This window comes from Amblyraja radiata, unplaced genomic scaffold, assembly GCF_010909765.2.
Source record: "Amblyraja radiata isolate CabotCenter1 unplaced genomic scaffold, sAmbRad1.1.pri scaffold_608_ctg1, whole genome shotgun sequence".
Taxonomy (NCBI): domain Eukaryota; kingdom Metazoa; phylum Chordata; class Chondrichthyes; order Rajiformes; family Rajidae; genus Amblyraja; species Amblyraja radiata.
In genome coordinates this window covers 31,511-57,535 of record NW_022630649.1, presented here as the reverse complement: position 1 = coordinate 57,535, position 26,025 = coordinate 31,511, and the positions used below count along the sequence as shown (strand labels likewise).

The window sequence follows — 26,025 nt, the reverse complement described above, 5'->3', positions numbered from 1 at the left end:
TCATAGGAGACTGCACAATCTCTACACAGACAGCTCCCAAACTCGGTGTTGAATTTGGGTGAGATAGTGTTTCTACCAGCTGTGTCACTAAAGTTCCAAAGTGGGCCAATGATGGTTCAATGTGAGGCCCAGTGCAGAAACTAGACGGTTAATAATCCAGTCGTGGTTTATCCTATAGCTGCTCCTTCTCTGGACACTTGTGTCCATAGCTGTTTCAGTGTATATTGGCTGGGATTTATGCAGGTTTTACATTCTCTATATGTGTAGAAAGGAACTGTAGATGCTGATTTAAACTAAAGTTAGACACATAAAGCTGGAGTGACTCAGCAGGTCAGGCATCATCTCTGGAGAAAACGAATAGATGACGTTTCGGGTCGAGACCCTTCTTCAGGCTGAGTGTCAGGGGGACCCTCATCTCTACCCGAAACACCACCTATTTTCTCCAGAGATGTTGTCTGACCCGCTGAGTTACTCCAGCTTTTTGTGTTTATATTCTCAATATATTGTTAACAACTATGTTCATTACAATTGCAGCCAGCAGCTGAATGTGAACCCAACACTCATGCCGTGCATGTCACAGGAGGGGAACAATGGCCTCTTCATTCCACAAGAGATGTTGATGTGTTTATTTTGCATGTTTTTCCCTATCATTTGCCTGTTGTGCCTCCACAAAGCTCAGGTATCACTCAGTCCAGAAGCCCATGAGCAAGGCAGTCGACAAACTTTCACTGAGCCTGACGTCTCTCACAACAGATTGTTCCGAGACTGAGGAGGTTGCAGGTGGCCCCATCTCCCTCCATCTACAGTAGGACACTGGAGACTTGGGTAAGAAGACAGCTCCAATTACTCAGACTTTTCCCTTGTTCATTGACGTGGTTATGTGTGTGCGTGTGTGTTTACGTGTGTTTGCCTATGTGTGAGCGTGTGTGTTTACGTGTGTTTGCCTATGTGTGAGCGTGCTGTGCTGCAGGTACAATAGACTTTGTGCATTGGGAAGACTGAAGAGAAAAGTGGAAGAAAGGAAAGCAATTAAATATTTTCTCGTAAGGAAATGAAAGGAAATGACTGGACTACAAGGTTTCCAGTGAGGGCAATTGGGGCAAGAGGTGGTAAGGAGGAAAGAGATCTCACTTCTCTAGGGACCAGTGAGGGAGAGAGAGAGAGAGAGTGTGTTCTCACCTCTGTGGTGCCACTGAAGGAGAGTAAGAAAGATCTAATTTCTATCTGTTAGTTCCTAGTGAGGGGGAGAAGGAGATCACAACTCTGTCTGTGGGGTCACCATAAGGGAGAGAGGGAGATATCCTCATACAGTAACTCAGCATGGAAACAAGCCCTTGACCCAAGCTACCCACGCCGACCTAGTTGACCATCTACACTCGCCCACCTATCTGTGTTTGGCCCATATCCTTTAAACATTTCCGATCCATTTACCTGGTTTTAGTCACAAATTAAAGGAAAGATGTTGTTTTTTGTTTTTGTTTTTTTTTGTTTTTGTTTATTTTATTAGAAGTTAATACAGTACAAAACAATACAGTGGCACCTAATTTTAGGTGCCAACTATGTCATACTGTAATCCATTCTATGTACAACCTCTAGTTTTATGTTATGAGAAGGAAGTAAGCAAGACAAGAAAAAGAAAACAATAGAAAGGGGAAAAAGTGGAAAGTAGGAAATAGAAGAGAAGACCCCTTAAAAGAGAATTTTTCAAATCTATATTCGGAGATGTAAATCTATCCACATCATGAACTGAAAGGAAAGATGTTGTTAACCTGGAAAGAGTGCAGAGACGATTTACGAGGATGTTGCCAGGACTAGACGGTCTGAGCTACAGAGAGAGCTTGAGCAGGCTGGAACTTTATTCCTTATAGTGTGAGGGGGATGAAGGGTCATCTTATAGAGGTGAACAAAATCATGAGAGGAATCGATCAGGTAAACGCACAGAGTCTCTTGCCCAGAGTAGGGGAATCGAGAACCAGAGGATATAGTTTTAAAGTGAGGGGGGAACAATTTAATCGGAACCTGAGGAATAACGGTTTCACACAAGGGGTAGTTGATTTATCGAACAAACTGCCAGATTTACTAGAATGTTGCCTGGGTTTCAGCAACTAAGTTACAGAGAAAGGTTGAACAAGTTAGGGCTTTATTCTTTGGAGCGCAGAAGGTTAAGGGGGGACTTGATAGAGGTTTTTAAAATGATGAGAGGGATAGACAGAGTTGACGTGGAAAAGCTTTTCCCACTGAGAGTAGGGAAGATTCAAACAAGGGGACATGACTTGAGAATTAAGGGACTGAAGTTTAGGGGTAACATGAGGGGGAACTTCTTTACTCAGAGAGTGGTAGCTGTGTGGAATGAGCTTCCAGTGAAGGTGGTGGAGGCAGGTTCGTTTTTATCATTTAAAAATAAATTGGATAGTTATATGGATGGGAAAGGAATGGAGGGTTATGGTCTGAGCGCAGGTATATGGGACTAGGGGAGATTATGTGTTCGGCACGGACTAGAGGGGTCGAGATGGCCTGTTTCCGTGCTGTAATTGTTATATGTTATATGAGGTCGTTGAGACAGGAACTAGCGCAACGTTTGAGAAATATTTAAACAGGTACTGTACGTGGATAAGATAGGTTTAGAGGGATATGGGCCAAACACAGGCGGTGTAGATATGTGAAGGCAGACACAAAATGCTGGAGTAACTCAGCGGGACAGGCAGCATCCCTGGAGAGAAGGAATGAGTCACGTTTCGGGTCGAAACCCTACTTCAGACCGAAGCCTCTGGGGAGTGTTGTTGAGCAGAGGGATCTAGCAGTGCAGGTTCATGATTCCTGAAACATCGAGTCGCAGGAAGATAAGGTGGTCAAAAAGGCTTTTGGCACATTTGCCTTCACCAGTCAGAGTATTGAGTACAGAAGTTTGGTGGTCATGTTACTGTTGTGTAAATCATTGGTGAGGCCACATTTAGAATATTGTGTTCAGTTTTGGTCACATTGATATTGGAATGATGTTGTCAAGCTGGAAAGGGTGCAGAGAAGGTTTACGAGGATGTTGCCAGGACTCAAGGGCCACTGCTATAGGGATAGGTTGAGCAGGCTCGGACTTTGTTCCTTGGAGCACAGGAAGATGAGGGGATGCCTCAAATGAGAAATTGGACAGGTATATGGATGAGATAGGTTTAGAGCCAAGCGCGGGCAGGTGGGACTACTGTAGATGCGGCATGTTAGTCAGTGTGGGCAAGATGTAGGTATGTTGCAAAGCCTACCTGAAGCGTCTTTGAAAATCTGCCGCTGCGGGTGTGCGCGATTTTGGCGCCGTTTAGAGGGGGCGGGTTTAAAACGCGATTTTCTCTAGGCTGTTCAATTCGAAGATGTTCAGCCTAGTTAATTATTAACGAAAAATAGCTGGAAGACCCCATCGCAAAAGCTATTATTAGGTTTAAAGGCCTTGAATAATAGTTATAGTAGTTTAAAAATCAATCGCTAAACCCGCGACCGCCAGCAAACGCAGGGTCTCATAAAGCAAACCACAGAAGGTAGGTTGTATATTTTTACATTAAAAAGGGCTTCTAAAGGTCCCTTTATACAAAGTTTAATATTGCGAGTAGCTCATTTTGGGCCCATTATATCCCGCAGTATTTTTCTCGGCATTTGGGGGCACAAATCTACCGCAATGTGAACGTTCTAAACCAGCGCGTTCCACAGGGACCCACTGGAAAGCTGATTTAAATGGGCATTTATTTACAGCAATTGAACACTGAATTCCTTCCATTTGGCCTATAAATTAATGTAAATGAGATTTAAAAATCATGTTTTATTGTGAATTATTTGTGAATATTATTTGGACATTTAGGCTATTTAAAAATGTTAATCATTTATTAAGAAATGGATAGATGTTTAGATCTAGTAATTGAAGTCTGAAATTAGCTACAATTAGGTAACTAACTAATTATATGCTTTAATTTCAGGTCATCCAAGTAAGATTATTTTATATTTGTTTCAGAATGCTTCAATCTATGATAACTGAAAATTTCATTCAGTTCTCTTAATTTTTAAGAAAGTTATGGGCTTTTGACTGTTCACGATCACAACTTTTTTGTTATGTCCATAGAAAATCAATAGGGAACAAGATGCTCATTTCCGAGTATGAAAATGGCCATAACTTTTTAAATACTTGAGATATGAAAGTGAATTAGGTGTCAAATTAAACTTATTTTTATGCTTTATCTGATGGGATAAATTACAGACTTGATTTTTAAAATCTCAAAATTTTGTGACATTGCTACAAGATGAGCCACATGTTTCCACGCGCCATGACTCTATGACTGTGATATAGACAATGTCTATGGCTTTGCCCTCATTTACGTCTTAGTTACATGTTAAAAAAACTCAGATTTGTGCTGAATATCCCTAATCAGCCCCTACCTCGCCAAATGCTTACATACAGTATGTTATCCCTCAGAAGACTCCAGTAACTTGCCTACCACAGGTGTTAGGCTCACTGGTCTACAGTTCTCAGGCTTTTCCTTGCAACCCTTCTTAAATAGAAGAAAAACATTAGCCTCCCTCCAGTATACCAGTATCACCTGTATCGAATGCTGAATTGTATATATCAGCCCAGGGCACCTGCAATTCCTTCTCTAGCTTCTCATGGTGTTCTTGGATATATCTGATCAGGCCTGGGAGATTTACCCACCTTCATCTGCCTTAACACGATCAGCACCTCCTCGACTGTAATACTGACTGTCCTCAAGATATTTCAGTTAACTGTCCCAAGTTCCCCAGTCTTCACACCTTTCTCCACAGTAAACACAGAGGAGAAACACTCATTATGGACCTTGCCCATCTCCTGCGGCTCCACAGAAATGACACCTTTGGTTTCTAAGGGACCCTATTCTCCCTCTAGTCACCCTCTTTCCCTTAAAGTAAAATCTCTTGCGATTTCCCTTAATATTATCTACCTGAGCTATCACCTTCTGATTTACTTCTTAAATATGCTCCTTAGTTCCCCAAACTCCTCCAGGATTACACTTGATCCGAGATGCCTATACCTGTCCCATGCCACCTTATTTTTCCTGTCCAGCCTCAGTTTTTCTTGTCATCCAAGGTTCCTTACTCCCACTGGCCTTGCCCTTCAATTAGTTTAGTTTAGAGATACAGTGCGGAAACATGTCCTTCCGTACACCGAGTCCGCACCAACCAGCGATCCCCGCACACTAATGCTATCCTACACACACTATGGACAAGTTTACATTTTTATACCAAGCCATTTAATCTACAAACCTGTACGTCTTTGGAGTGTGGGAGGAAACCGAAAATCTGAATGAAAACCCACGCAGGTCACGAGAAGAAGGTATAAATTCTGTACAGACAGCAGCCGTAGTCGGGATTGAACCCAGGACTCTGGCACTGTAAGGCAGCAACTCTACTGCTGTGCCACTGTGCCACTGGAACATGCGTGCCCTGAACTATTGCCATCACACTTTTAAAAGCATCCCACTCTCCGGACACTCCTTTTCCCACAAACAACCGGCTCCAATAAATTTGAGCAAATTCCTGTGTCATCCCATCAAAATTCCCTCAATTCAGAATTCTAACTCATGAGCCAGATCTGTATGCAAAATAAATATTTCACTGTTCCTGGTACATGTAGTAATAAAAAAAACATTAAACGATGTTAAAGCTAATAGACCAAGGGTTGTTGATCCCAAAAGTCTCATCCACAGACAATTCAGTCACTTGCCCATCTCAATTTCCCAAGAGTGGATCCAGATTTTCCCTCTCCCATGCAGAGCCCTCTACATATTGCCTACGAATCTCTCCTGAACACATTTCACATATCATGAGCTGCCAAGAAACACTAAACCTGGAAGATATGAGACTCCTCCTTGCAGGCAAAGCAGACCACTGCCAAAAGACGTGGTCTGCATTTATTGATTTACTACAAGTATAAGGTGCAACAGTAATTTAAAAGATAAACGGTGCCAGGATCTGGTATTGGGGGGTGAAAAATATGAAGTTGGTATATCCCTTTTTGTGTGTTTTTTTATGATAGAGCAATTGTTCCTCTTTCTTTCTTCTCTAGGGTCAACTTCTTAACTTTCTTCTCTAACTCTTTCCCTAATGGGCTTTTTTTTTCAACACACTCTCGCACTATCAAAACTCTTTCTCACTTTCTTTACTTCCTTTATTTCTATCTTTCTTAAAGCTCAAAAAATGAAGGGGTACAACAAATGTAATAAGATATATGTGGCTTGTACTACTGTAACTGATTGTACTTCTAATAAATAAAAATATTTTAAAAAAGAGCTGCCAAGTTTTGTCGGAGCATTTCAGTATTCTAGTACCTGAAAATCTGTATTTTGCTGAGGAAATCAGTATTTTTACATGGTGCCATATAGCTGAAAAAAATGTTTTTTTAAATGTGCGGTCATACCCATGTACGTTCACAGCCTAAAGTTGTGGGGAAACTTGTTCTATTTGATCTTATTTGATTGTGCGCGGGTTGATTGCATTCATCGAAAAAGGGTGGACCACGTGAAGGTTGCAATCTTCCACCCCATGTAAGAGCACAAGAATGCATAACTTTGCTAACAATTGACGTGTCTTCCATGCACCTTACTTGACAGTGCATTCATTGCCATATCTTTGTATACTGCTGTTTGAACGGCTGCTCCCTGCTTTTAGCACCAGATGATGATGTAGAAGCCATTTTGGAATCCTCCCTCTACCTCCCTCTCTCTCTCTCCCTCCCTCCCCTTTCCCTCTCTCTTTCCTTTTTTGCCCCCTTCCTCTCTTATTCCCTCCCTCCCTCTCGCCCTCCCTCTCTCCCCCTCTCTCCTTCTCCCTTTCTCCCTTCATCCTTCTCCCTCTCTCCCTCCCCTCACCATCCCCTCCCTCGCACCACCCCTCCCTCTCTCCCAGAGCTGCCAGGTTTTGTCAGAGCAAGTCAGTATTCTAGTACCGGAAAATCAGTATTTTTTGCGGAGGAAATCAGTATTTTTACGCGGTGCCATTTTGTTGAAAAAAATGTTATTTTTATGTGCGGTCATACCCATGTAAGAGCACAAGAATGCATAACTTTGCTACCAATTGACATGTCTTCCATGCACCTTACTTGACAGTGCATTCATTGCCATCTCTTTGTATATTGTTGTTTGAACGGCTGCTTCCAGCTTTTAGCACCAGATGATGATGTAGAAGCCATTTTGGAATCCTGCCTCTCCCTCCCTCACTCCCTCTCTCCCTCTGCCTCCTTCCTCTCTCTCCCTCCCTCCCCTTCCCCTCCCTCCATCCCTCGCTCCCTCCCTCGCTCCCTACCTCCCTCCCTCTCTCCCTCTCTCCCTCCCTCTTTCCCACCCACCCTCTCTCCCTCCTTCTTTCCCACCCTGCCTCCCTCTCTCTCTCTCTCTCTCCCTCTCTCCCTCCCCCTCCCTTTTTCTCTCCCTCCCTCCCGCTTTCCCTCCCACCCTCCCTCGCTCCTTCCTTTTTTTCTCCCTTTCTTATTCCCTCCCTCCCTCTTTCCTTCCCACCCTCTCTCTCCCTCTTTCCTTCTCCCTCTCTCCTTCCCTCCTTCTCCCTCTCTCCCTCCCCTCTCCATCCTCTCCCTGTCTCCACTCCTCCCTCTCTCCCCCTTGAGCCCACCCACCATTCTGTAAAATCAAGGCCAATCCCAATGTAACTGCAATCCCACCGGTAATCTTTCACCACTAGACTTATCCAGAATTCGCCACTGCCTGAAAAATAATCAAAGGCTCAACTTCCACTGAGAAAGAGAATTCCAAAGACTCATTGTTATACGAGAATTGTCCTGAACAGTCTGTGACCCATAGATCTATGGCCATAGTGTTATGTGTAAAGCACATAGCGCTATGTTTAAAGCCCACAGTGCTCCAGACCGGAGCGCTATATTTGGAACCCACAGCACTGCAGCCGACTGCTCTTCGTTTAAATTCCCGTGCGTTAAACTGACAGCGCTCTGTTTAAATCTGGCAGCGACTCTGGAGAGAAGGAATGAGTGACGTTTCTGGTCGAGACCCTTCTTCAGACTGAACTGAACTCCGTATTTAAAATCCGTATTTAACAACACAAAATCCTACATCAGTATTCTTATCTCATTTTCATACAAAATACGGAAAATCCGTGCTACTTGGCAGCTCTGCATAACCCGACCTGTCCACGCCCTTGACAACATGTCCCAGCCATAAAACAACTCCCCCTCCTCTTTTACCCCCACCTATATCTCTCCTACAGCATCTGTACCCTGGAACATTGAGCTGTCAGTCACGTCACGGTGGCGTAGCGGTAGAGTTGCTGCCTTACAATGCCAGAGACCCGGGTTCGATCCTGACTACGGGTGGGCTCTGTGTGGAGTGTGTACGTTCTCCCCATGAACGCATAAGTTTTCTAATATTATCTGAATGGTGGCCGATTAGGAAAGTAGGCATGCAGGTGCAGCAGGCAGTGAAGAAAGCAAATGGTATGTTAGCATTCATAGCAAAAGGATTTGAGTATAGGAGCAGGGAGGTTCTACTGCAGTTGTACAGGGTCTTGGTGAGACCACACCTGGAGTATTGCATACAGTTTTGGTGTCCTAATCTGAGGAAGGACATTCTTGCCATAGAGGGAGTACAGAGAAGGTTCACCAGACTGATTCCTGGGATGGCAGGACTTTCATATAACCATATAATATAACATATAACAATTACAGCACGGAAACAGGCCATCTCGACCCCTCTAGTCCGTGCCGAACACATAGTCTCCCCTAGTCCCATATACCTGCGCTCAGACCATAACCCTCCATTCCTTTCCCATCCATATAACTATCCAATTTATTTTTAAATGATAAAAACGAACCTGCCTCCACCACCTTCACTGGAAGCTCATTCCACAGAGCTACCACTCTCTGCGTAAAGAAGTTCCCCCTCATGTTACCCCTAAACTTCAGTCCCTTAATTCTCAAGTCATGTCCCCTTGTTTGAATCTTCCCTACTCTCAGTGGGAAAAGCTTTTCCACGTCAACTCTGTCTATCCCTCTCATCATTTTAAAAACCTCTATCAAGTCCCCCCTTAACCTTCTGCGCTCCAAAGAATAAAGCCCTAACTTGTTCAACCTTTCTCTGTAACTTAGTTGCTGAAACCCAGGCAACATTCTAGTAAATCTCCTCTGTACTCTCTCTATTTTGTTGACATCCTTCCTATAATTAGGCGACCAAAATTGTACACCATACTCCAGAATTGGCCTCACCAATGCCTTGTATAATTTTAACATTACATCCCAACTTCTATACTCAATGCTCTGATTTATAAAGGCCAGCACACCAAAAGCTTTCTTTACCACCCTATCTACATGAGATTCCACTTTCATGGAACTGTGCACAGTTATTCCCAGATCCCTCTGTTCACCTACATTCTTCAATTCCCTACCATTTACCATGTACGTCCTATTTTGATTTGTCCTGCCAAGATGTAGCACCTCACACTTATCAGCATTAAACTCCATCTGCCATCTTTCAGCCCACTCTTCCAACTGGCATAAATCTCTCTGTAGACTTTGAAACTCTTCTTCATTACCCGCAACCCCACCTATCTTAGTATCATCTGCATACTTACTAATCCAATTTACCACACCATCGTCCAGATCATTGATGTACATGACAAACAACAGTGGACCCAACACAGATCCCTGTGGCACCCCACTCGTCACTGGCCTCCAACCTGACAAACAACCATCCACCATTACTCTCTGGCATCTGTACCCTGGAACATTGAGCTGTCAGTCACGTCACGGTGGCGTAGCGGTAGAGTTGCTGCCTTACAATGCCAGAGACCCGGGTTCGATCCTGACTACGGGTGGGCTCTGTGTGGAGTGTGTACGTTCTCCCCATGAAGAAAGACTGGATAGACTCGGCTTGTACACGCTGGAATTTAGAAGATTGAGGGGGGATCTTATAGAAACTTACAACATTCTTAAGTGGTTGGACAGGCTTGATGCAGGAAGATTATTCCCGATGTTGGGGAAGTCCAGAACTAGGGGTCACAGTTTAAGGATAAGAGGGAAGTCTTTTAGGACCGAAATAAGAAAATATTTTTTTACACAGAGAGTGGTGAATCTGTGGAATTCTCTGCCACAGAAGGTAGTTGAGGCCAGTTCATTGGCTATATTTAAGAGGGAGTTAGATGTGGCTCTTGTGGCTAAAGGGATCAGGGGGTATGGAGAGAAGGCAGGGATGGGATACTGAGTTGGATGATCAGCCATGATCATATTGAATGGCGTTGCAAGCTCGAAGGGCCGAATGGCCTACTCCTGCACCTATTTTCTATGTTTATATGTTTCTATGTCCCTCAGCCAGGTTTCTGTAATGGCTGCAACATCCCAGTCTCACCTACCTATCCACGTCCTGAGTTCATCCACCTTACCAATCTCACCTCTGTGTGTGGTCCCAGTGATGGAGAGAGAGGGATCTCACCTCTGTGTGTGGTCCCAGTGATGGAGAGAGAGGGATCTCACCTGTGTGTGGTCCCAGTGATGGAGAGAGAGGGATCTCACCTCTGTGTGTGGTCCCAGTGATGGAGAGAGAGGGATCTCACCTCTGTGTGTGGGTCCCAGTGATGGAGAGAGAGGGATCTCATCACGTGTGGTGACCCTTTCAGGGGAAGAGGCCGATCTCGTGTCTATGTGAGGGAGTGAGCTATTTTGCGTACTATTGATGTTTGTCCCAGAATACAGTTTCCTGGACATCGAATATCTCCTTTATCTCCAGTTTTAATTCCCTGCTTTCATTTCCAGAATGTCACCTGGTGAAATGAAGATTCTGCTGCTGATTCTGGGTTGTCTGAGTGAGTATTTAACAACAAGAGTGTGACGGGGGTAAACTGTGGTGCTGTATATCATTAGTGGATGCTGGTTATGTATCGTCTGTGTGAAAAACATCATCTAAACCATTCTCAGTGGCGCAGCGGTAGAATTGCTGCCTTACAGCACCAGAGAGCGGGGTTCGATTCTGACCACAGGTGCTGTCTGTATGGAGTTTGTACGCTCTCCCTGTGACCACGTGGGTTTTCTCCGGGTGCTCCACTTTCCTCCCACATTCCAAAGACATGCAGGTTTGCAGGATAATTGGCTTCTGTAAAAATTGTCCCTCTGTGTGTAGAATAGAACATGTGTACGGGTGATCGCTCATCAGCACGGACTGGGTTGGCTGAAGGGCTACGCCGTTTTCCACGCTGTATCTCTAAACTAAACCGTGAATGAACTAGTCTGCACCATCCTCCGGAGTAGAGAATTCTGGGGATTCACTGCCCTCTATGAGAGGAAGTTCCTGTGCAGCTTTAAATGACCGTTCTCTTATCTTGTAACTATGTCCTCTCATTCGAGCCTCTGCCACTCATAGAGCTCTAGAGTTGGACAGCATAGAAACAGGCTCCCTGGTCCACTGTGCTTATGCCAGCCATCATGCCTAGCAACACATCCCACCTCCCGATATATCCCTGACTCAGTCTGAAGAAGGGTTTCAGCCCGAAACGTTGCCTATTTCCTTCACTCCATAGATGCTGCTGCACCCGCTGAATTTCTCCAGCACTTTTGTCTACCTTCGGGTAGATCTACCCCCGGTGGAGGGGGGAGAGAGGGGCGGAGAGAGAGTAGCGGAGTGGTGGGGGAAGAAATAGGTAGACGGGGAGGGGGGTTTGGGGGGGAATGGAGAAGGGGGAGAGTGGGAGGTGGGTCGTTCGTTCACGACAGCGCTCCCGCCCCTCCAGTCGTCGTGCTTCACGCACACGGTCCCTGGTCCCCCCCTCTCTCTCCCCAGGGACACGCGGTGAACAATACATGGAGGGCCGGGCCGGGGGTTGGAGCAATGTTTACAAACATCGGCCTCAGCTCACAGCCGTCAGCCCGGACCCCAGCATCCACTCCCGCTGTCGGTCCTATCCCTCCCTTCTCTCCTTCCCTTCTTCGCTCTCTCCCTTCCCTCCTTCCTCTCTCTTTTCCCTTCTCTCAATCGCTCCATCCCTTCTTTCTTTCCTTCCTTTCTCCTTTCTCTACTTCCCTCCCTTCTGTCTTTCCTCCCTTCTCTCCCTCCCTCCCTTCTCTCCCTCCGTCCCTCCCTCCTTCCCTCCCTCCCTCCCTCCCTCCCTTCTCTCTCTCCCTCCCACACAAACATAATGCACAGACAACGAACACACACACATCATGCACAGACAACTAAGTTAGGATGGGGTAGAAGCCCAAGGGGTAGGATGGGGCTGAAGCCCAAAATTTAATGCATGGACTGGTTTCTCACCAATGGTTATTGGTTTTCCAGGACCTATTTAATTAAATTACTTTTTTTTTCATTTCACAGTCACTAAAACAAGTGGTATTGTAACTATGTACTTTTCAGAGGTGATATACACATTTTGTTTGTTACTTATATGCTTACATGTATGCAATTTTATATTAAAATATAGCTTAGATCTGTTTGGTCCATTAAGTCGCAGGCACATTTTAAGCGCACATTTTGAGTACTTTCCATTCTAGCATAGAGATATTACTAAAAGTCTGATCTTGAACGCTTTTGGCCCACTGTGCTGCGATTTCCGTCATTTTTGGCCACCTCGCTCACAGCCCTCCTCTGCCTTTCCGGACCAGAGGATTTTTCCCATCGATGAAAAATCAGAGAGATATTAATGGGGTTTTTTAAATGCCATTCTCTGCTGCCCCTGCTGGTGGGAGGGGGGAGGGACTATAAAACCCAGAAGTGGTGTGCCTCACAGTCTTTGCAAGAAGGAGGAATCCGGAGGGTCATGTCTCTCTGAGCTGTGAATAACACTGAACACATGTCTACTCAACTGTGATTGGCCTTAATGTGGTTCTAAAATACTTGCAAAACGTGTCTATTGTTTCTAAAATGCTTGCAAAAAGTCTTTTTTTGGTTCTAAAATGCTTACAAAAAGTGTCTATTGGTTCTATAATGCTTATAACAGTTTCTCTATTGGTTTTTAAATGCTTGCACAAATTGTCTCTATTGGTTCTAAAATGCTTGCAAAAAGTGGCTCTATTGGTTCTAAAATGATTGCAAAAAGTGTCTCTATAGGTTCTAAAATGGTTGCAAAAAGTGCCTCTATTGGTTCTAAAATGGTTGCAAAAAGCGTCTCTATTGGTTCTGAAATTGTTGCAAAAAGTTTCTTTATTGGTTCTAAAATGCTTGCAAAAGGTGTCTATTGGCTGTTGTTGTGGTGGTAACTGCTTTGAAAGGATGCACTGCAAATAAAAAGGCTGTTGGTGGTGGAGGTAACTGCTTTCAAAGGCTGCCCAGCAAAAACAAATGGCTGGTGGTGGTAGTCATTGCTTTTAAATGGCTGCACTGGAAAATAAATGGCTGCTGTTGGTGGCGGTAACTGCTTTAAAAGTGTCTCTTGGTTCTAACATGCTTGCAAAAAGTGTCCCTATTGGTTCTAAAATGCTTGCAAAAAGCGTCTATTGGTTCTAAAATGCTTGCAAAAAGTGTCTATTGGTTCTAAAATGCTTGCAAAAAGTGTCTCTTTTGGTTCTATAATGCTAGCAAAAAGTGTCTCTATTGGTTCTAAAATGGTTCCATAAAGTGTCTCTATTGGTTCTAAAATGCTTGCAGAAATTGTCTTTTGGTTCTAAAATGCTTGCAGAAAGTGTCTCTATTGGTTCTAAAGCTTGCAAAAAGTGTATTTTGGTTCTAAAATGCTTGCAAAAAGTGTCTATTGGCTGTCGTTGTGGTGGTAACTGCTTTGAAAGGCTCCACTGCAAAAAAAATGGCTGCTGTTTGTGGAAACTTGACAACTTCCTGTTTGCACGAATATTGATTTTAGATAAAATGCTACCACTTACAGCTGTGATTTTTGACCATCTTACTCAGTTCCTCGCCACTCATCAGGTGCAGAGGATTCTTCCCATCAATTAAAAATAAAAGTGGTGTTAGTGTTAAAAAATTGTTTTGAGAATCTCTCTACTGTCAATCATGCCATGAAGGCCACGCCCCTTCCAGTTGGAGGGGGAGGGATTGTAAAACCCGTAAGTGTGGGGGTGGCTCAGTCTCTGCAAGATGGGGGAGAGAGAGGTCATGGGTGTCTGAGCTGTGAATCAACTGAACACACTGAATGTCTACTGAATTGTGAGTTTGGTGTTTTGTGTGGTTTTATAGTGGTTTTATGGTGGTTTCACCCTGATTGAAATGGTATGAAACTGCATTTGAATGTGGTTGGCTTGCACCCTGCTTGAAATGGCATGAAACTGCACTAGCATTTGGTGGCCTTGCACCCTGCTTGAATTGACATGAAACTGCACTTGAATTTGGTGGCCTTGCACCCTGCTTGGTGGCATGAAACTGCACTTGAATTTGGTGGCCTTGCACCTTGCTTGAAATGGCATGAAACTGCTGAATTTGGTGGCCTTGCACCCTGCTTGAAGTGGTAAGAAACTGCACTTGAATTTGGTGGCTTTGCACCCTGCTTGTAGTGGAATTTTTAAGAATGGCCCTGAGTCAACTGTTAGTCCACCAGCCGTTAGTGAGCTGCCAGCACATCAGGCTTGAGTGACTGAGCTGCCACCTCAAGAATCCATTTGGCCACAATGTCCATACTAACCAGTCCCTTCAACCCACAGTACCCATACTGCATCGGGGGACCAGCCCTCCCATGTGAACATGGGACCCAACGGGTCCCACTTAGTCTAGTAGAGATATAAAGTCTATAATAGACTTTAATTATAGTTCTATGAAACTACAGACCTTGGCTGGGAACCTGGGGCTCACCAAAATTGTTCCTAATTGGACCCTGCACCTCCTAAGGCCGGCCCTGGTGCAGGAGTAGGCCATTCGGCCCTTCGAGTCAGCACCGCCATTCAATGTAATCACGGCTGATCATCCCCAATCAGTGCCTTCTCCCCATATCCCTTGACTCCACTATCTTTAAGAGCCCGATCTAGCTCTCTCTTGAAGGTATCCAGAGAACCGGCCTCTGAGGCAGAGAATTCTCTGAGGCACATAATTCCACATAAAGTGGAAATAGGGAGCTGGGGAATGGAACTGATGTTATTGCACCCCTGGGGGTTAATCGTGGGCAATATGGCTGGAATGGTCACCTACTGTCGTGTGGTCAGTGGATGTTCATCTGAGGTGATGCCCTTTATTCCACCACATACCATGAAAGAGCACACCTAGATTCCAGAACAGCAGAAGAGAAAATTCAGAATCCATGAATAAGGAAATACAATAAAACTCCGATAATCCGCCATCCCACTAGTTGGAAATGCTGAGGGTTCAGCATCTTGCTCTACGGATGTTGATAGCTGTCCGTCCATCCACTTACAAGGAATCCCGTTCCCAGAGCTCGCTCCCACTCACTGGGATCCCTGTTCCCAGAGCTTCCTCCTTCCCACTCATCAAAACCCCAGTTCCCAGAACTCTCTGCCTCACACTCATCAACACCTCCCGTTCCCATAACTCCCTCCCACTCACAGAGACCCCCGATCCCAGAGCTCTCTCCCATTACTGGGAACCTGGTACTCCCTCTCACTCACTGGGACCCTGGATTCCACGCGTCTTCCCATTCGCTGAGACGCTGTATACCACACTCCCGCCCACACGCCAGGATCCGGTACCATGCTCACTCCCACTCTCCGGGACCCAGTGACTCAACCTGACCTCGGCTGCTGTATATGTGGAATTTGCCCGTTCTCCCGGTGACTGCACGGGTTTCCCTGGTGTTCCAATCTCCCCCCACGTCTCCAAGATTGTGGAATATTAATCAGCAGCTGCAAAAGGTCCCACAGTGTGGGGGTAACGGCAATCGATGGGCAGGTGTCAGAAAATAGCCAAGTTGCAGCGATACATGGTAGTGAGGAGAGGGTGAAGGGGACTGAGTGGATCAATCACTGGCATGAAGCTGATGGGTCACAAGGTCATTGTTGGGGCAATCAGTACATGGTGGGAGAGAGATGAAGCTGAGTTTAGAGACGCGGGATTGGTCCCAGTGTTTATCCGGGCCATGGTGTCATTGGTCAGGGAGTGAACGGGAGATTATTGGTGCTCGGGGTTGGTGACGGTGGAGATACAGATGAGGAAGGTGAGGAACAAGAGGCTGAGGACATGAGCTGAACTTGACATTAACACCGAACATCGCTCTGTCCTTCAGCCACAGACTCAGCCTCGGTGACAGACTCTGCACTCGGTGACCCGTGTGTGACCCACACCGTCCTGGATCAGCCCTGGAGGAGCACGGATTGTTCCAACACTGAGTGCAGCGCTGGGACATGGATGGACGATAGAAATCTCGCAGTGGGATGGTACAGATTCTACAGGTAACGTGAGGACTCTGATGGAGAATGTGAACAGGACAATGAGGGGTGTGTGAGGGGGAAATGTAGGGAGACCGGATCATCAGTTGCTGCAATAGGACGGGCGTCAGTACAGAGAATGGGGAGATCCCACATTGTGGAGAGAGAACAGGGGAAGATGGAAGGGGAGAGAAAACAACATTGGATTCCCTGGAATGTTGAACAAGGATGGGGTGCGGACATTAATGGCCTCGATTCCCGGTCTCTCTCTGGGTGAACAAACCCCCTCAGTTCAGGGGCTGACTCTCTGATTGTTGTTTCAGTTCCGGTGGATGGAAGATTCCGGAGACTGTCGTTCTCGTGAATCACTGCTCCGGGCAGTACCCAGGCTGGTTAGCCGGTAGGTTCAGAGTTTACAATAGATGGTCTCAGTTATTGTTGGGGAGGGTCAGACTGACGACCCAGATCTCTCCAGAGGGCCCCTCGCACGGACACGGAACCCAAACTCACTGAGAGGTTCCCCCACAGTCACTCAGACCCTGCCCTGGATCCTCACGGAGTGCGGTGGGGAAGGTCCAGCTTCCTGGTGTTTGCTGACAGTCGGGCTACGGATCCGATCCGCTCGTTTTGCATAGTCCGGATCAGAGCCGGAGCAGTTTCAATGGAGGGGCCGCTCACAGGGAGCTGGGTCCATCTCGGGATACCCACAGTTCACCAACGAGGCGGAGAAATTAACATTGAACACAAAAGTAGATCATTATATTTCAGTGCTGGAGTAACTCAGCGGGTCAGGCAGCATCGCTAGAGAACAGATTGGTGACGTTTCGGGTTGGGACCTTTCTTCAGACTGATTGCTGTTGGGTTGGGAAGAAAGCTGGAAGAGAGAAGCGGCAGGACCATGCATGGCACATCACAGGTGAACGGAGGCAAAGGGGGCATCTGTTGGGGGAGATGGATGTCTAAAGGCCAGAGTTGTGAAGCTAGAGGAAGGAATGTAGGTGGAAGGGGAAGGGGAGAGCAGAGGTAGGTGCAAGGCCAATAGAGAATCAGGGGTAGGGGTGAAGAAAGAAAGGAAGGTGTGCTGTATGGGCGGGGAAGGTGCTGGTGCTTCCATCAGGTTACCAAAAGTTGGAGAATTCAATGTTCATACCATTGGGTTGTAGGCTACCCAAGTGGAATATAAAGTGATATTCCTCAAGTTTGTGTATGACCTGACTCTGGCAATGAAGGAGGCTCAAGATAGAAAGGTCAGTATGGGAATGGGAAGGGGAGTTAAAGTGGGCAGCAACCGGGAGTTGCCACAGGCCTTGATGGACTGAGTGTATGTGTTTGGTCAAATGGCCGTCGCGTCTAGGCTTGGGTCTGACCGATGTACAGGTTGCCACATCAGGAACACCGGGTGCAGTAGACGAGGTTGGAGGAGGTATGTGTGAACCTCTGTCTCACCTGGAAGGACTGCTGAGGTCCCTGAATGGAGGCGAGGGAGGAGGTATAAGGACAGGTGTTGCATGTCCTGCAGTTGCAGGGAACTGGGGTGGGTGTGGTATGGGTGTCATAGAGTCATCCGTGTCGAACCTGCTATACCTTCTCAGGAAGTAGAGGCGTTGATGTGTTTTCTTGGTCGGTGCTTCAATATGGGTGCTCAATATGGAGGTTGACGGTGATATTGACTCTGAGTAATTTGAAGCTATCAACCATCTCTAATAAGCGAGTTCGGTATTCTGAAAAACACAAGGAATCATGGTATTTGTCAAAGGTCACTCATGATAAACACTCTCGGCAACCATGCTGCTACATGCACATAGATCTACACCTCATCCACAGCCAGGATCGAACCAGGGTCCCCGGTGCTGCAAGCGCTGCAGAACAGCCACTGGCCAGTCCCTGTCCCCTCGCAAGTGCCCCACCCCCGTCCGGTGGCGGCCGGAGACATCTGGTGCGACCGCGGACCGACAGGAGTCAAACGGCAGCGGCGGCCCAGGCCCACAGCCGGCACGTAGATGCGGCAACTCCAGCCCAACTCCACCCGTCCTGCCCCAAGCGACCGCCCCAGACCGACTGGACACTGCCCGTCGCAGCAATGGCCCAGGCCCACAGCCAGAGCGGAGAAGAAGCGCCAACTCCACAGCTGCGGCCAGTGTCCCGTAAATCCAGGGCTGTCAGTCAACCTCGCGGGATAGGCAGAGCTGAGCTGGACACATCCTCCCCCCTCCCGACCAGGCCCGACCCCGACCACGGGCGAAATGCAGGTCTGCACCCATGCAGCAGCACAGCTGCTGAGAGTGTTGATCGTGAGCAACCCATGACCTGGGCATGCGCAGTTGGAATACTGAACTCGTTTATTCGGCACGTTCAATGCAAATTAGGGCATGTTTACCACTTTACTTCCTGATGTTTATTACCATCTCCTTTGTCTTGCTGACATTGAGAGACGCGTTGTTGTCTCAACACCAGGACACAAGGTTTTTGATCTACTTCCTGTACTCCGTCTCATCAGATAGCCCCAATAAAGTCATCAACACAGCGGGGAAAGGGTTTGGGGTCATAGAGTGATACAGCATGGAAACAGGCCCTTTAGCCCAACTTGTCCACACTGGCCAACATGTCCCAGCTACACTAGTCCCACCTGCCCCCGTTTGGTCTATATCGTTCCAAACCTGTCCTATCCATATACCTGTCTAACTGTTTCGTAAATGTTGGGATAATCCCAGCCTCAACTTCCTCCTCCGGCAGCTTGTTCCATACTCCCACCACCCTTTGTGTGAAATAGGTACCCCTCAGATACTTATTAAATGTTTTCCCCTTCACCTTAAACAATGACATCTGGCCCTCGATTCATCTACTCCAGGCAAGAGACTACCTGATAGAAACATAGAAACATAGAAATTAGGTGCAGGAGTAGGCCATTCGGCCCTTCGCGCCTGCACCGCCATTCAATATGATCATGGCTGATCATCCAACTCAGTATCCCGTACCTGCCTTCTCTCCATACCCTCTGATCCCCTTAGCCACAAGGGCCACATCTAACTCCCTCTTAAATATAGCCAATGACCTGGCCTCAACTACCCTCTGTGGCAGGGAGTTCCAGAGATTCACCACTCTCTGTGTGAAAAAAGTTCTTCTCATCTCGGTTTTAAAGGATTTCCCCCTTATCCTTAAGCTGTGACCCCTTGTCCTGGACTTCCCCAACATCGGGAGCAATCTTCCTGCATCTAGCCTGTCCAACCCCTTAAGAATTTTGTAAGTTTCCATAAGATCCCCTCTCAATCTCCTAAATTCTAGAGAGTATAAACCAAGTCTATCCAGTCTTTCTTCATAAGACAGTCCTGACATTCCAGGAATCAGTCTGGTGAACCTTCTCTGCACTCCCTCTATGGCAATAATGTCCTTCCTCAGATTTGGAGACCAAAACTGTACGCAATACTCCAGGTGTGGTCTCACCAAGACCCTGTACAACTGCAGTAGAACCTCCCTGCTCCTATACTCAAATCCTTTTGCTATGAAAGCTAACATACCATTCGCTTTCTTCACTGCCTGCTGCACCTGCATGCCCACTTTCAATGACTGGTGTACCATGACACCCAGGTCTCGCTGCATCTCCCCTTTTCCTAGTCGGCCACCATTTAGATAATAGTCTGCTTTCCTGTTTTTGCCACCAAAATGGATAACCTCACATTTATCCACATTATATTGCATCTGCCAAACATTTGCCCACTCACCCAGCCTATCCAAGTCACCTTGCAGTCTCCTAGCATCCTCCTCACAGCTAACACTGCCCCCCAGCTTAGTGTCATCCGCAAACTTGGAGATATTGCCTTCAATTCCCTCATCCAGATCATTAATATATATTGTAAATAGCTGGGGTCCCAGCACTGAGCCTTGCGGTACCCCACTAGTCACTGCCTGCCATTGTGAAAAGGACCCGTTTACTCCTACTCTTTGCTTCCTGTTTGCCAGCCAGTTCTCTATCCACATCAATACTGAACCCCCAATGCCGTGTGCTTTAAGTTTGTAAACTAATCTCTTATGTGGGACCTTGTCGAAAGCCTTCTGGAAGTCCAGATACACCACATCCACTGGTTCTCCCCTATCCACGCTACTAGTTACATCCTCGAAAAATTCTATAAGATTCGTCAGACATGATTTACCTTTTGTAAATCCATGCTGACTTTGTCCAATGATTTCACCACTTTCCAAATGTGCTGCTATCCCATCTTTAATAACTGACTCTAGCAGTTTCCCCACTACCGATGTTAGACTAACTGGTCTGTAATTCCCCGTTTTCTCTCTCCCTCCCTTCTTAAAAAGTGGGGTTACGTTTGCTACCCGCCAATCCTCAGGAACTACTCCAGAATCTAAAGAGTTTTGAAAGATTATTACTAATGCATCCACTATTTCTGGAGCTACTTCCTTAAGTACTCTGGGATGCAGCCTATCTGGCCCTGGGGATTTATCGGCCTTTAATCCATTTAATTTACCCAACACCACTTCCCGGCTAACCTGGATTTCACTCAATTCCTCCAACTCCTTTGACCCGCGGTCCCCTGCTATTTCCGGCAGATTATTTATGTCTTCCTTAGTGAAGACGGAACCAAAGTAGTTATTCAATTGGTCCACCATATCCTTGTTCCCCATGATCAACTCACCCGTTTCTGACTGCAAGGGACCTACATTTGTTTTAACTAATCTCTTTCTTTTCACATATCTATAAAAACTTTTGCAGTCAGTTTTTATGTTCCCTGACAGTTTTCTTTCATAATCTATTTTTCCTTTCCTAATTAAGCCCTTTGTCCTCCTCTGCTGGTCTCTGAATTTCTCCCAGTCCTCCGGTATGCTGCTTTTTCTGGCTAATTTGTACGCATCATCCTTCGCTTTGATACTATCCCTGATTTCCCTTGTTATCCACGGATGCACTACCTTCCCTGATTTATTCTTTTGCCAAACTGGGATGAACAATTTTTGTAGTTCATCCATGCAGTCTTTAAATGTCTTCCATTGCATATCCACCGTCAACCCTTTTAGAATTAATTGCCAGTCAATCTTGGCCAATTCACGTCTCATACCCTCAAAGTCACCTTTCTTTAAGTTCAGAACCATTGTTTCTGAATTAACGATGTCACTCTCCATCCTAATGAAGAACTCAACCATATTATGGTCACTCTTGCCCAAGGGGGCACGTACAACAAGACTGCTAACTAACCCTTCCTCATTACTCAATACCCAGTCTAAAATAGCCTGCTCTCTCGTTGGTTCCTCTACATGTTGATTTAGATAACTATCCCGCATACATTCCAAAAAATCCTCTTCCTCAGCACCCCTGCCAATTTGATTCACCCAATCTATATGTAGATTGAAGTCACCCATTATAACGGTTTTGCCTTTGTCGCACGCATTTCTAATTTCCTGTTTGATACCATCTCCAACTTCACTACTACTGTTAGGTGGCCTGTACACAACACCCACCAGCGTTTTCTGCCCCTTAGTGTTTCGCAGCTCTACCCATACCGATTCCACATCCTGCAAACTAATGTCCTTCCTTTCCATTGCGTTAATCTCCTCTCTAATCAGCAACGCTACCCCACCTCCTTTTCCTTTCTCTCTATCCCTCCTGAATATTGAATATCCCTGGATGTTCAGCTCCCAGCCTTGGTCACCCTGGAGCCATGTCTCCGTGATCCCAACTATATCATAGTCATTAATAGCTATCTGCACATTCAACTCATCCACCTTATTACGAATGCTCCTTGCATTGAGACACAAAGCCTTCAGGCTTGTTTTTACAACACTCTTACCCCTTATACAATTTTGTTGAAAAGTGGCCCTTTTTGATTTTTGCCCTGGATTTTCCGGCCTGCCACTTTTACTTTTCACCTTGCTACCTATTGCTTCTACCCTCATTTTACACCCCTCTGTCTCTACGCTCACACATTTAAGAAACCCTTTCCCTTTAACTCCATCCTCCACTAGCCCATTCGACACCCCACCCCCCTTATTCAGTTTAAAACCACCCGTGTAGCAGTGGCAAACCTGCCTGCCAGAATGCTGGTCCCACACCTGTTAAGATGCAATCCGTCCCTTTTGTACAGTTCCCCCTTACCCCAAAACAGATCCCAGTGATCTAAGAATCTAAATCCCTGCCCCGTGCACCAGTTCCTCAGCCACACGTTCAGGTCCCGTATCTCCCTGTTCCTGCTCTCGCAGGATCTATGCCATCATGATTTTATATCCCTCTATAAGATAATTCCTGTTCCTCCTGTGCTCCATGGAATGGAGTCTCAGCCTACACAACCCTCCCTATAGCTCAAGTCCTCTATTCCAGGCAACATCCTCGTATATCTTCTCTCTACTCTTTACAGGGTCGGTGTACTAGGGGACCGAGGTTCTAGTGGGAGGGAGGAACTGAAGGGTATCCACATTAGTCAGGAAATGGCGTTAGGTAAACTGTTGGGACTGAAGGCTGTTAAATCCCCAGGGCCTGGTGGTCTGCGTCCCAGAGTACTCAAGGAGGTGGCCTTAGAAATCGTGGATGCATTGGAGATCATTTTCGAATGTTCTCTCGACTTTGGATCAGTTCCTGTCGACTGGAGAGCAGCAAATGTAACTCCACTTTTTAAGATAGGAGGAAGAGAGAACATTGAGAATTATAGACCAGTTAGCCTTACATCGGTGGTGGTGAAGTTGCTTGAGTCGATTATTAAAACTGTTATAGCAGCGCATTTGGAAAGCAGTGACAGGATCAGTCAAAGTCAGCATTCATTTATAAAGGGGAGATCATGATTGACTAATCTACTGGATGTTTTTGAGGATGTAACAAGTAGAATGGATGAGGGAGAGCCAGTGGATGTGGTGTATCTGGACTTTCAAAAAGGCCTTGGACAAGGTCCCACACAAGAGATTATTGTGCAAAATTAGAGCACATGGTATTGGGGTAGTCTATTGACATGGATAGAGAATTGGTTGGCAAACAGGAAGCAAAGAGTAGGGATTAACGGGTCTTTTCAGAATGGCAGGCAGAGACTGGTGGGGTGTCGCAAGGCTCATTGCTGGGACCCCAGTGATTTACAATATATTTTGGTTTCCTAATTTGAGGAAGGACATTATTGCTATTGAGGGAGTGCAGCGTAGGTTCACCAGGTTAATTCCCGGGATGGCGGGACTGACGTATGATGAAAGAATAGAATATTTATTACATGTCATTTGAAAACGGAGTTTCGGTTGAGCCTCACTGGGGCTCAAATGACAATAAATTGTATTGTATTGTATTGTATTGTATTGTATTGAACCTCAGTGGCTCAAACGAAACTCCGTTTCCACAGCCATACAAACAGAGACAATTCCTACAAAACATACAAACAATTCAATTGACACAAACATCCATCACAGTGAACCCACTGTGATGGAAGGCAAAGTCTTTTCTCTCCCCTGTTCTCCATTTCTCTCCCGATGTCGAAGCCCCAGGCGGGCGATGCTAAGTCCCACGGCCATTTGAGGCCGCGCCGGGAGATGTATGGCCCCGCTCCTGGTCCAAATGTCACAAAGTTGGAGCCCCCGGCAGACGCTGGACTGTCCCACGGCCATGAAGCCGCGCCGGGCGGTGTACGGCCCCGCTCCGGGTCGTTCCAACCCCGCGACACGGGCTAGAGAAGTCGCGTTGTGGGAGTTCCGGGGAGCGGTCTCTCCACCCGGACCCGCGAGCTCCCGATGCCCCGACAGTCCACCGGTAACGAGCCACGACCGCTCCCCACGCTCCGAGGCCGGCCAGCCGCACGATGGTGAGCCCGCAGCTCCGCAGGCTCCGAGACTGGAGCCCCCAGGTCGTTCAGGTTGGAGGCCGCTCCACAGTGCTAGGCCCCAACGACAACGGAGACCCGACAGGAAAAAGTCGGGTCTCACGTGCAGGGAAGAGATTTTAAAAAGTTCCCCCCTTCCCCCCCCCCCCCCCCCCACCCGCCCCCCCCCCCCCATATACACAGTTATTAAAACAGTATTAAAAACACCAACAACTACACTTAACTAGACAAAAAATAATAAAAGACAGACAGGCTGAAGGGGCCGCTGCAACACTGGGTCGCGCCGCTACTCGAATGGGTCGACTGGGCTTGTATGCACTGGAATTTAGAAAGATGAGAGGGAATCTTATAAAACCATATAAATGATTCGACAGGCTAGAGGCAGGAAAAATAATCCCGATGTTGGGGGATTCCAGAACCAGGGGTCACAGTTTAAAAATAAAGAGTAGGCCATTTAGGACTGAGATGAGGAAACATTTTTTCACACAGAGAGTTGTGAATCTGTGGAATTCTCTGCCATAGAAGGCAGTGGTGGCCAATTCACTGGATGTTTTCAAGAGAGAGTTAGATTTAGCTCTTAGGGCAAAAGGAAACAAGGGCTATTGGAAAAAAGCAGGAACGGGGTTCTGATTTTAGATGGCCAGCCATGACCATATTGAATGGTGGTGCTGGCTCGAAGGGCTGAATGGCCTATTCCTGCTCCTATTTTTCTTTGTTTCTATATGCATTGTACGCCTGGAACAAGGATTGTTCGAGTTAACTGAACAAAAGGCAGGCATTGCTGAGACCCATGTGAGTGCCCATGGTTACACCTTTAACTTGGAGAAGATCAGAGCAGTCTAGAGAGAAGATATTGTGGATTAGAACAAGTTCCACCAGGTGGAGGAGAGTGTTTGTAGACAGAAATTGATTGGGTGTCTGTTGGAGGAAGAACTTGGATGGTTCCAGGTGGGGATGGTGGGGTAGAGGGACTGGACACAAACTAGAGGAACAGCACCTCCCACCTTTCGTAGCTTACAACCCAACGGTATGAACATTGGATTATCTAACTTTAGATAACCTCGTGCTGCTGCCCTCCCTGCCCCCCCCCCCTCCCCTTTCACCCCCATACAACCCACCCCACTTTGTTTCCCCTCTCCCCTCCCCTCCACTGAGCCCCTACTGGCCTTGCAACTATTTCTCCCCATCCACCTCCACCTACATTCCTTTCGCCAGCTTCATAATTCACAACTCTTTAATCCTTTCCTTTCACACGTTGGTTTAGCGTCAGAGACCCGGGTTAATGCTGATTACGGTGCTGTCTGTACGTTGTACCTTCTCCCCGTGAGTTGCGTGAGTTTTCTCCGGGAACTCCCTCACTCCAAAGACGTACAGGCTTGGAGGATAATTGGATTGGTATATTTGTAAATTGTCCCTTGTGTGTGCAGGATAGTGTTAGTGTGCGGGGATCGATGGTCGGCGCTGACTCGGTTGGCCGAAAGGGCCTGTTTTCTCGCTGTATCTCTAAACTAAACTAAACCTTTCAGGTCTTCATATCTGGCCTTTGTGCAACCATCTGCCGATTAAAAACCTTTTTGCCTGTTACCTGCTATGCTTTGTTCTGCTTCTCCTCTCTTCCAGCTTTGTTTCCCTGCAATCAGTCTGTAGAAAGGTCCTGATCCGAGACATTACCTATTCATATTCTCCACTGATACTGCCTGACTTACTCCAGCATTTTGTGTATTAAACAGCTACTGCACTTTCCACAGTGTCAACGAGGGCGGGGCTTCAGGTTGCAGCACCCGTCAGTTTCCAGTCCAGACCCCAGCACCCCAGGGTGTCAGCACCAGGAGCCGCTCTCTGGGAGCAGGGGCAGCTGTGGGGAGTGTGCAGGGCCGGCCTGAGGAGGTGCGGGGCACAATTGGGAACAGTTTTGGTGAGCCCCAGGTTCCCAGCCAAGGTCTCTAGAATCATAAAAATACA

The 26,025-nt window shown here is 46.7% G+C and overlaps 1 long non-coding RNA gene across 1 annotated transcript; it reads left to right on the top strand.

The window, feature by feature from the left end:
• Positions 1-736: 736 nt before the first annotated feature.
• LOC116970180 lies at positions 737-16,676 on the top strand. Its single transcript, XR_004411045.1, has 4 exons — positions 737-825; positions 10,775-10,824; positions 16,138-16,297; positions 16,597-16,676. It is a non-coding gene; the product is annotated as an uncharacterized LOC116970180 (long non-coding RNA).
• Positions 16,677-26,025: the final 9,349 nt, after the last annotated feature.